Source organism: Drosophila willistoni (assembly GCF_018902025.1).
Source record: "Drosophila willistoni isolate 14030-0811.24 chromosome XR unlocalized genomic scaffold, UCI_dwil_1.1 Seg143, whole genome shotgun sequence".
Lineage (NCBI taxonomy): Eukaryota > Metazoa > Arthropoda > Insecta > Diptera > Drosophilidae > Drosophila > Drosophila willistoni.
Genome location: NW_025814056.1, coordinates 6951150 through 6963218, shown reverse-complemented (window position 1 = coordinate 6963218; position 12069 = coordinate 6951150). Strand labels below are relative to the sequence as shown.

The window sequence follows — 12069 nt, the reverse complement described above, 5'->3', positions numbered from 1 at the left end:
AAAAAAACGCGTTAGTTAAACACTCACATAAATATGTCGAATGAGATGGTAAAAAAATAGATAAATATTAAATTTTAACTGGCACAAGCACATATGTATGTACATACATACACACAAGTCTCTCTTTCGCGAATGGCTCAAACAAATGTTTTCATTTTGTTATAATTGAATTCTTAATAATTTTCTCAAACACACACGATTTCAACAACATTGATGAACTAAAAGTTCCAGGAATATTGTATACAATAAGAGAGTGCAAAAAAAGAATGGAAAAAATATATAGAAATACATATATACATATAAGTTTGTATATAGAATATTATCGGTAAGCGCCTTAAGGCTTTTGCCTGTTTTCATAAAAATTTAAAGCTCTTGGCCACAGAAAATGAGCAGCAACAATTCATTTTGTGATTTACTTTTTGTTGTTATTCGTTTCTTGTTTCTTTTTGTTGACTGCTCAGCAGCAGCAGCAGCAATAGCAGCAAACCAAGCCAAATAACTTTTGCCCTAGAAATGATAAACTGAAGCTAGAGCCACAGGCTCTATATCTGATGCTGGAAGCTAAGATGGCTGGCCGACTGGCTGGCTGGCTGGCTGGCAGGCTGACTGGATGGCTGACTGGGTTGGTGCGGGGACCCTATGAATATAATCCACATAATTTCACAGGTCATTGCACAGATTGTAATAAACGACTCCAAAATGATTCACACAGTTCTTGTATGTATGTTAGGAGGACTAAAGTGTATACCTATCAATGTGTGTGTGTACTAGTATGTACAAGCATTAGGATGGTCCTATGTAGAATCTCATATCCTCATAAGGGGCTTCTTCCATTTCAGTGCACAATTTTAAATATTTCAATCATAGAGTTCAGTTTTAAAACAATTTCTAAAACGGTTTAGTTTTCAAATCATTTTTTGAATTTAAATCTAATTTTACATATATTTTAAAGCTATTTGAAAAGAAAAGAGCAGTCTTAATAGCTTGTAATATGACTATGAAAGATTTCAAATTTCGATTAATTGAAATTCTGAAAAGTATTTCTTAAAAAATTCCAGTTAAATTTAAAGCTCTCTCTCAAGAACTTTTATATAACCACTGAAATACTTCAAATTTTACTTTCTCTTGGTTTTTTTTTTACTGTTTTCTTATTGAGTGAAATTATCGATCATTTTGAGTTTGCTTACGTTTCACTTTTTGTGTGTGTGTCATATCATGAATCACCCTAATAATAATGTACATTTCATATCTACATATGTATGCATGTATGTATGTATGTATGTACATACATATGTAGGTATGTACATATGGTAGCTTATGGAAGACAACGGCAACAGCAAAGGCTATAATACATAGGCCACATATAAAAGGAAGACACGTTTATTGCCAAAGCAAAAAAAAAATAAACCATAAAGCATAAAGGCAAATACCAAAAAACCCAAAAAGAAGCAAAAAAAAAAAAAAAAAAAAGAAAAAAAAACAGAAAGCAAATAAAATCAAACTGAAACTGTTTACCTGACCAATTGGCTGGCAAATTAGCCAAAGCTATATATATAAAGACTTCACAAATTTGAGGTAAATTTAAAAAAGAGAAGAGAAAAAAGAAACTTAAATCGAAATAAACCGACTAATGTTTTATTTTTTTTTTTTTGTGTTTGAAATTTGACCCATTCTTGATGGAGTTTTTTCTGTTGGTCCTGATTTGCCTTCTAATGTTGCCCTTCGCCCCGCTGACTTAATTGGCCATGGACACATCAAAGGGGCAACGAGTTATGGGTGTAATCGGAATGCTTTCTCCTCTCCTTTGGGTATTTTCATGTTTCCTTCGCCTTTCACTTCCATTCAATGGCAACCGCACAGAAAATACAGGCACAGGCGCATATTTTAATTAAATGCGTATTCAATTTTTTGTTTTCTTTCGTACGAATCTGCCCTCCGCCCTCCCCCCCTTTTTGATTTCACTTTGATGAGCAGTTTTCTTAGGGTATAAAATTATTTTCTCTGAATGCAAAAAGTTTTTTTTTACTGTAAGCGCCTGTCCGTCCGTCCGCCCAAGTTCACGCCCACGCGCGCGTACTATGTGTTTGGTTTGGTTTTGTTTCTTTTTTTCCATTTTTCGTTCGTTCGCTTTTTTTTGCGTTTTCGTCAATTGTCATAAATCTTGATTAAAAGCGGAAAAAGACAACAGCAAAAGAGGTAGGTGAAAATGTGAAAATTGTTCTATTCTGTTCTGTTCTATTTTGTTCTGCGGTTGCTTTGCATAATTTGCCAGTCGCATTCGCATTCACATTCACATTTCCGCTAAGCCAGCCAAGCCAAACCAAGCCGCAAGCCAAGTGTCATCCAAGCACATTTAGTCGATTGTTGCAAGTTCAGTCTAACTATGTTTGTATATTCTTTCCATGAGAGTGTATGTGTGTGTGTGTGTGTGTGTGTGTGTGTGTGTGTGTGTGTCTCTCTATTGGCACACGAATTGCATTGCCAAGGTTCGCAAGGTCAATGATTTATTAGCTGTAGAATGTGTTCTCTTCTGTGTCTTTTATCTATGTAAGCATGTAGCTTTTCTATCGCCTTCAAGTCTGTCTCTCTGGCTCTATGTCTGCCTGTTCGTCTAAGTAGTATTTCCAATTCTATTGTCATACTTTGGCTCTTGGCTTTTTTTTCTGCTTCTTTACACACGCTGTCGGAGATAAAAAGCTTTATGGATTAGCCAGTGGGCCAGCTAGCGCCAGCGTTGAGCTGTCTGTGACAATTTCAGTTGCAATTTTGCTGGACAAGTTTACTTTTTAATGGGCACAGCTGGGCCATAACAATCCACATCCAATGCAATCCAATCCATTCCAGGTCATGCCAAGGAGTTACTGCATCTAAAAATATATACATACATATGTACATCTATGTATGTATGGTGTATGTGTGAATATGGGACACGACCTTCAAATGCAACCCCTTAAAATGCACAACCAGAATCCGTCAGGGTGAGTCTCTCTCTCTGTCTCTGCACGTTTTTTTTTTTTGTTGGGCTTGTTGCTAAGGGCTTCTGCGCATGTGCAGCTGCTTCTACTGGTTCCCATTGCATGCAAGAGAAGTCTCTTATTTGGTTTGGTTCTTCGTTGCTTCGTTTCTGCAGGTGCATTATGACATTTGGAAATTAAGATCTCTCAATGCTTCTAATGTTACCATCGTTTTACACATATTATTTGTACCTTCTTCTTCAAACTTTTAGCAATGAAGCTCTTTAAAACCTTTGAAATTTTATTACATTGAAATGATTCTTAGAAAATAAATTCATTAGCCCGTGGATAATTTTGGATCTACACTAGGGCTAATTGAGGCAGAAGAATTTTGATAGGCAGCTCATTTCAGTCGTTTTTTATGCTGTTATAATGTATTTTTGAGTTGTATTTTTTGCCATAATAAGAAACTTTTGGAGGCATTTTTTGTACCTTTTTCGGACCTGGTCTTTGCATCAATCATCAAAGTGACAAAACCCTACAAATTTCCCACATTTTTTGCCTTTTATATATTAAATCTCTAAATTTAAAATAAGCTTGCCTTTTTTAACTTTCATATAATGTTTTACATAGATCAAAATAATGATTTCATAATTAAGTTTGTTTTTTTATACAAACAAATGGAATTCTTTTGTTCTAAATTCCTAATAAATCATAGCACGATTTTTTAGATTTATAAATTTACTTAGCTTTTTGCAGAATCCATTAAATATTCAAAATATTTTCAAATTCTTGTATACCTACTTATATAAAGACTAGAACTACTTGTGATATTTTTAGGAGTTGTAACTCTGACCACCTAAAACTAAGTTTAAACATGATTTCTTGTCATTAAGAAACCCGATAGATCTGCATGTAGATTATAGACCGATTCTGTTTTGTTTAAAATGATAAAACAAAATGTTTTTCAATTCCAAATGAAAAATCTTGAAACTAAACTGCATCGACTATTTATAAGAATTATAAAACTTTTGAATTTTAACCAATTTTTGTTTTAATTGTCAATGACTTACTGTATAAATACTATAATACTTATGGTAAGGCAATTATTTTTGACTAAATATTTTACTATTAGGCCCTAGCAGCACTTACTATTAGAAAACTGAAGAGTATTTACAATAAGCCCTCCATAATTTTGATTGAAAACGGAAGGGAAACATGTTGAAGGTTATCGTTTCGTGATATCGACTTCATTTATCAAGCTGATAAAGATTTTATGTATGTACTTAATTTATATACATCGATAATATTTAATAATAAAAACACACACATTGCTTGGTTTTCTTTTTGTTTTGTTATTTTCTTACTTAAGTGTAAAACAAATAAATTCCCTTTATTCTAATTAAAGAATCAAATACACATGCAAAAAGAATTTTCTGTGGAAATTCAAGATCGTCATGGTTATTATTATGTAAAAACTTGAAAACATTTAAAACAATATTCTAAAGTTGAACTAATTAGTGTACAATAAACAACCACAATAACGATAACTACTACATATAGTAAATATTTTCAGTTGTGTCATACACTGAAAGACCAAAAATATATTGTGCATATGTACATATAACCAGATATGTGCTTGTTTCTTCTGCCCATATCCACTTGTCGTAAATGACCGCAAACTTGGCCCCCTTAAGATGAGATGAGCTCAAGTTAAGTATATTCTATTACAGACTGAACAATATGTGCCCCCCAACCCACCCAGTTGCATCTTCTTCTCCCACACCCTCTTCTTCTCCTGCTTCTCCTTCTCAGCATCACCGCACCTGAGTGGGATATGCTATACTTTAGCCAGATTATAGAAAACCATCATAATATTCGTGTACTTACTTAACTTTCAAGTTCAAGTGCTTTGCAAACAAAAGGCAACTTGGGCGAAAGTTAATAAATACATCAACATATAAGTATGTATGTGTGTATGTTTGTATATATGTATATGTGCATGTATGTATACATACATTTATTTTTTAATTGTTTTGATAACACAAATGACCCATGCATAAGAATTTAGGTTTTTTGTTTTGTTTCTTTTTTTGTTCGTTTTAGTGGAGGGTCAAATTTTTGCCAGCCACAGCTGAATGTTGAAGGTAAATCTCAAAAATTAGTGTCGAATCTTTACTTCTTGGCAAAGTAATTAAATTGCCGGTGTAAGGTGAATTATGATGAGGGTTTTTTAGACAACAACAACAACAAGAAAAACTTGCATTAATGGAAAATGTAAAATGCCTTACAACCATCAGCTCATTGGCTCGTAATGAAAAAAAACAATTAACTTTGGAAAACTAAATTGAATAAAAGCTGTGTTAGGAAATATTTCAATTTCAATTTGTGTATATAATGTTGTAATATTGTAATATTAATCACACGCCAATCTCTCTCATATACTCACAGCAATTGAAAAACTTAAAAACTGAACAAATACACAAATAATCAATATTTACTTTTTTCTGGGTATACAAAAACTTGTGAATCTCAATACGAAATCAACAAGTACGGAATTATAATTATTATCAGCAACAGCCAAAAAGAAAACATGAAACAAAAAACGAAACCTCCAAAAGTAAAGAGGTTTACTCCTCGCCATAAAGACAACAATGAAATCTCTAAAAGTGGATAAAAGACCAACTTATAAATTCTCCACAAGTACAGAGTAAAAAACAAAAAAAAAAACCCACCAAAAGGGCCATTTATGTACATTTCTTCCATTATTTCAAGACTAGAGACCACGGTGGCCGAAACCGAAAAACTCTTTGAACGCTTTTACACTAATTATTTTAACGTTTTTTTTTAGCGGTACTCACGTTTGGCTTGACTGATCAACTGTGGCCAGGTGGGGCCGACAATCGAAACAGAAACAGAGACAACAATAACAACAACAACAACAACAAAAGGAATAACAAATTGTTTTTTGCACACAACGATCAACGAATGAATCTTTTCTTCTTTTCAAATATTAATGAAGAAGTTTATATTTATGTATCTATGGAATATACAATTTATATACATATATTCATTTGGGAATCACACTGAGAAGAGCACCACCAGCAGCACCACCACCACCACCAACAACAACAACAACAAACAAACAAACAAACAAGCAACAATAATACACTTGCCTGAGGGCCTTCTTTCGAAAATAAATATCTATTTTTTATGTAGATAACCGACAGACGCCAAAAAACAAGAAAAAAAAACCAACAAAAAAAAACGAAACACAAAATTTAAATTCAAATTCGCTCTATTTTCAAAAAAAAAAAAACAAAAAAAAGAAACAACCGAAATATTTAAGAATGTTTACTTTTTAGATACTTCAATACTAAAAACGTGGCGGCGCTGTGGGGCATACGAGAATCCGCATCAGCAAGAAAGCAAAAAGAAAGAAAAGAATTCGAATCCGAATCCGAGACCGAAACCGATACACCACCGAACCAACCGCACAAGCAGAGAGTCGACGAAAGACTAAAATGGAACCGAACCGATCGTCGCCAGAAAAAGTACAACATAAGGCAAAATATACTTAAAGCTGCCGCCGACGACGATCGACCGACAGACCGACAGATTGGGAGACCAACGGAACGACAGAACGACAAACAGAATGTACTACTGAATGAACTAAATGCCTCATGATGATGATGAATTCGCCGCATTTGGTGAGCAAACAAACAGCCGCTCAGCTGCTCCGTTGTAACTATGTAATATTGAAATGTGTATCCTCATCCTCTTCACCACCCCCTCCACCCCTATCCCACCCCACCTCGACCAAGTCGTTTTGGCCGCTTATGATGATGATGATGTACGCAAAGAGCGAAGAGTATGACGTGATCGATGAGAAACTACTAAAACGTGCACTTCCATAAAGTTAAAAAAAAAAAAAAATTCCATTCGAGCACATGGAGTTATTTTGCCCTTTGCATGTATGTATGTATGTATCTGTGAGTTTGCCGGCTGGTGGTGTCTATCAGCCCCCTCTCTTATCACTCTCTCTCATGCCACCCTTTATTTTACATTCCCTCTCTTCCACTCGGACTCTCACCTTCACCCTCAACCTCTCACTCTCTCTCTCTTGTGTGTGACTCTGACTCGAACTATGGACAAAGAAGTTCCGTTAGGAACTTGGTTTTATTTTTATGGTGGTTAGTTATTTTATACCCTTACCTAGAGCCTTTGAGAGCTATTTTGGCGCCTTAAACGAAGTCAATGTGCCGTCCGATCCACAAATTTTGATCACTAAGATAGAATATATTTGGTCTTCTTTCTTCTCTTTCAATGGTAAATAAAAATCTAATCCAAAATTTTCCTTTATTTCGACTCTTCACCCTTAGTCTTTAGTGATATTTATGTTTCAATTTATGATACTCCTGCAATGAAGTGGACAACAAAAGTAGTTCCTTGTAATTGGCATTACTATTAGACTTTGGGTAGAGTATAATTTCAATCACATTTAAGCCAGCTTACGATTATTGCCTCTTTTTTCAAACCCAAAGCTATATATGAAACAAAGTAATCAAATATACTTAATTTTAAATATTTTCACTCCATTTGATCGATATCCAATATTTTAACCTATATACCAATATATACACCCAGTGATTAGGGACTAGCCAATTAGCTCATGGGAATTTAGTTTAGTTTAATTTATTTTTCATACATTTACCAAATTACAGTCTGAGCAAAATAAAATAAGTTGGTCAAAAATTTAATATGAAAAATTCTAAAAATTCACAAAATTGACCAACTTCAACACATTTTTAAATGTAATATCTCTTCTTAGACAAATCATACTGCCAAATATATCAAATCTAGGAACTTAATCTGCGTCCATGTAAATTTAGTTTTAAACTGATTAATTAATATCAAGTTATATTTTCAAGCGGTGCAAAAAAAATGATAAGCAATAGCAGCAGATAAGCTCCAATTTAGTCAAATCTTGGAGTTATTGAAAAAATTAATATTTATTTTTCAATTTGATTGACTTATTAGGTCAAAAATAATTTGCCTTTTCAAATATCCAAAACTCGGATGTCATTTTAAAATATGATAAATTGAGAGATGTCTTTTTAAATTCAGTAGGAAACTGGCGAAGTCATGTTGAAAAATTCTAAAAACAGAAAAATAACATTATCTCTGCTAGTTTCTGACTGATTTTCATTCATGTCCATTGAAAATCACTAAAAACTTGCATTTTATCTTTTTATTTCTGACTTAACGCGGCATTAACGAGTTGATTAACAAACAATAGTTTAGTTAACAATGATTTTCATTAATAATTTAGCAAGTGTAAGACAATTAACAATATGCCTTTATATCATTAAAAGTGTCTGACGCAGTTGTTGACAATATTCCCAAGAACAATAACCAATACTTAATAGATAAATGTTGTTATTTGTGGAAACCAACCTATCATCGATATAAAATACATTCTATTCTTAGAAAATTTATCATTATCTGTGATTATTCGGATTGAACGACAAAACGTAAGCCCGAAATTGAGTTTTTCTTAGTTAATAAGAGGCCAAAGTAAAAACTCTTTTTGTAAAATTCTTTAGGTTTGGGGACTATTATTCCTAATATAATAATTTACTGAAGTTTAGCAGAAGAATCATATGTATTGCCAAATATACCAAATTTAGAAACTTACTCTGCGTGGTTAGTATATTTGCGGATTTGCGGTTAGTATATCAAATGAGTCTGCTTGATTCTAACAAAATATTTGTTTCCATCAAGTGTAAATATTTACCAGCTGGTTGGGTTGGCTGTTTGGCTGGTTGCCTCTCGCACAGGAAGGCACATCGTCATCGACGCCACATGACTACACCGGCGATTGTATGTAGATGCCGCATATACATATGGATATGAATATGCACATGTATGTATGTAGAATACGCACGTATGTTTCAATTTTATTCTTCTTTTTTTTTCAATTTTAGCCAAAAATCAACATTTTGACCAAGGAGCAGCTGGATCTGAAGGTGAATATGGCCGGAGTAGACTAAATAAAACCGGTTGCGCCTGCTCTGTCAGGTGCACGCTATGCAAATATCTAACATTGATAACGACCCAATCGTTTCCATCAATTGTTGGTTCCTATGTACCTTCGCACTTGGAAGGGTTAGACAGATACATACATTCGATTGCTTAGTTATCTATATGTACATATGTGTCTTATCAATGAAAGAAACAACAAAATTTATTGGTATTTTTGTTTTGTTGTAACTTTAGAACTTTACCGATTTTATTCTTTGGTTGTGCAACATGCAATATATAAACAAAGATATTGAAATTGCATCAATGGCATGAGTTAACTTCACTTCTCTTGCGTTAAGATGTCAAACAAATAAATGGTAAAACTTTACAAATGCTTTCAAAAACCGCAAAATGTTGTAACTTTTTTGGAGGCATGTGAGGCATGAGAGTTGGGAATTTTCAATAAATCAAATTTAAAACGACAAATGACAAATACATAGATACATATATGTACAAATATATTATTTTTCCAGACAGCAACACGGGATGATTGGTAGGTGGCATATAATTTAAACGATGACATCAAAATCAATCCAATCCCAAGACCCCTTAAATCATTATCATAGAACTTTTTCCTTGATAAACACTAAAACAATAAAGAAATTAACAGGAGTGGATTTGGCAGAAGAAAAAACTGGAACGATATATTATCTAAAAATCGATAAGTAGTTTTATTGATAATGACAAGTAATTATGAGCACATTTTACATTTTGTTCCTACAGAAGTAGAAATATATCTTTATTTTCTATATACTTGAGTATGAATGTATTCGATTGAGGGAAGTATATTTTCGGTTTTGATAAATTCGCCCCTGGCATATACTTATGTATGATTTAGCCCACATGGAATATGCAAAAAGTACGAAACGAAAGAGGGAAAATTTATATTATCGGCACAAGTTTAGAAAATACTAATTTCAGCTTTCAAGTGGGCAATCAATTTCGGGCCAATAGATTGCGTATTAAGACTATTAATAGCATTCAGCGATTGAAATTGAAAATTCTATTTTATGGCCTCTTTGGCAATGGCCAGGGCCAACATTGATATAATTTATGGGGTCTAGGTAAATATTTACTAACCGCCGCGTGAAGCTTTCAGTTATTATTATTACTAAATGATTAACGTCTATTTAAAAGCAATTAACAGCTCAATATTGATTTACTCACACTTCAGAGCATTGTTCAGGTCCAATTCGGAGTTATGCTACTAACAGCTACAAGCCGGTTTTATACCCTATACCCTATAGATGGGTATATCGAAATTTTAAATATATACCATCAATTCTTCTTCTTGAATCAATTTGATAGATTTACAAGTTGGGCTTAACAAATCTACATACCTCACTCTTAGCTTCTCCCTAATCTTATTTGGCATTTTAGTTACTTCAACTTTCATTCTCTTGTTAATAGCTTGTTAATTAGATTTAAAATAGTTTTTTGCTGGATGTAGTGTATTTTGAAGATAGAGCCTTGCATGTCGCAAGCGGAAATGTTTCTTTTCGTAGATTCTTAACATTTCTCATACGCCCCATGGGCCACACGCAAAAGAAGAAAAAAAACCTTATGACTTGACATATCACAGTTGCCAATGTAGTTGTGTGGGTGCCGTTACAATACAACACACACACACACACACGTGTATATATGTATATATCTATAGTTTTACGTACATTGAAAGAGCATATAATTTAATTAGAACTGGCCTTTCAATTGTGTTCATTATAATTACATATACGACTATTTTATCAGCAGTTGCCGACGCAGCCAAACAGCAATAATAACAACAACAACAACAACGACTATTACGATGACTCTGACTCTCTCCGACTCTGACTACGATGAAGCCAAAGTCGCGACCCATGGTATGCCGGAGTGTCAATAAGTCAAGTGATCTTAATTAATTGAGGTTGATAGTGGAAATGCTCTGCCGCTGGCAGCTTGCCAGAAACAGTTAACGGAGACGGACATGCAATTAAAATTGGCATACATGCGTATATTGTCCATACATACATACAAACATATATCTTTTACATCCTATATAGTTGCTTACATAATCGCAAATAAATTGTACTTAAGAATAAAATCGGATAACAACAAAAAACATTACTACCAACAACAACAGAAAAGTATTCAACGCATCGACTATAAATTAGGTAACTACTAACAGACTTGTTTTGTATTTTAATCCCTAAATGTTTCAAAAAATTTTGTTTGATTTTTCTCTCAAGACTTTTTGACAATGTAGTTATACCCCTTTTCACTCCATGCGTTGCAGGGTATACATATGTGAAAAGATTGCCAAAGCCAGGGGAAAAAAAAAGAACCAAAAACAAAATGTTACTTGTTTACTTGTAATGTAATTTAGGAAGTTTTTCTTTTATTAATATCCATATAGGAAGTTATATTCTCGCGAATATGAGACTATATATAACTAACACACTAACTGAATACACTAAAACGCTAGCAAAAGAACATTGTAAACACCTTACTAATATTACTCATACGACTTGTTGGCATGCGTTTTAAGCATTACAAAGACTAAAAGAAAATGCAAGCAAAGCTCTCTCAAATAAATTGCAGCCAAGGAGTTTCTTCAAAAACTTTCAATTATTCGTATGACAAACATTTCATACGACACTCGAAACTCTAAAACAGAAGTCACATAACTAATTTAAAAATTTTATTTTAATTTTAAAATCAGGTATTTCGATGACAGGTTTTACTTGAAATGCAGAACAATAGCTTTAAAATTGTTTACCTGGAACTAAACGCATTACTGTATATATAATTTCAATATTCAATGTCGACTATAAACATTTCAAATATATTGACACAAAGCAAAGAGGGCTTGTCGTAAAGTTGAAAAAAAGAAAATGGGTCAAATTCAATATGATTGAGTCATGTGGGCAAAGTGACTAAGAACTAAAGCAAATTTCATGCATTTTTATCATTTGAGGAAGGTAAGAAGAGAGTTTACCTCCCACACAATAGACTCAGACGAGGGCGGCAACTGCATAAATTGTGATTTTGA

At 33.4% G+C, this 12069-nt stretch overlaps 1 protein-coding gene across 3 annotated transcripts in view; it reads right to left on the bottom strand.

Moving 5' to 3' along the window:
* The window catches only part of LOC6645225 (bumetanide-sensitive sodium-(potassium)-chloride cotransporter), a 31699-nt gene extending 25237 nt beyond the window's left edge, over positions 1-6462 (bottom strand). Inside the window, exon 1 of one of the 3 annotated variants that reach the window (XM_023177565.2) lies at positions 6313-6462. The gene's annotated coding sequence lies outside the window, so the exon portion shown is untranslated. Of the gene's footprint in view, positions 1-5815; positions 5966-6312 lie in introns of those variants that run through there. The other 2 variants (XM_023177566.2, XM_002068171.4) reach the window with 2 other exon arrangements.
* Between the last annotated feature and the right edge of the window lie 5607 nt (positions 6463-12069).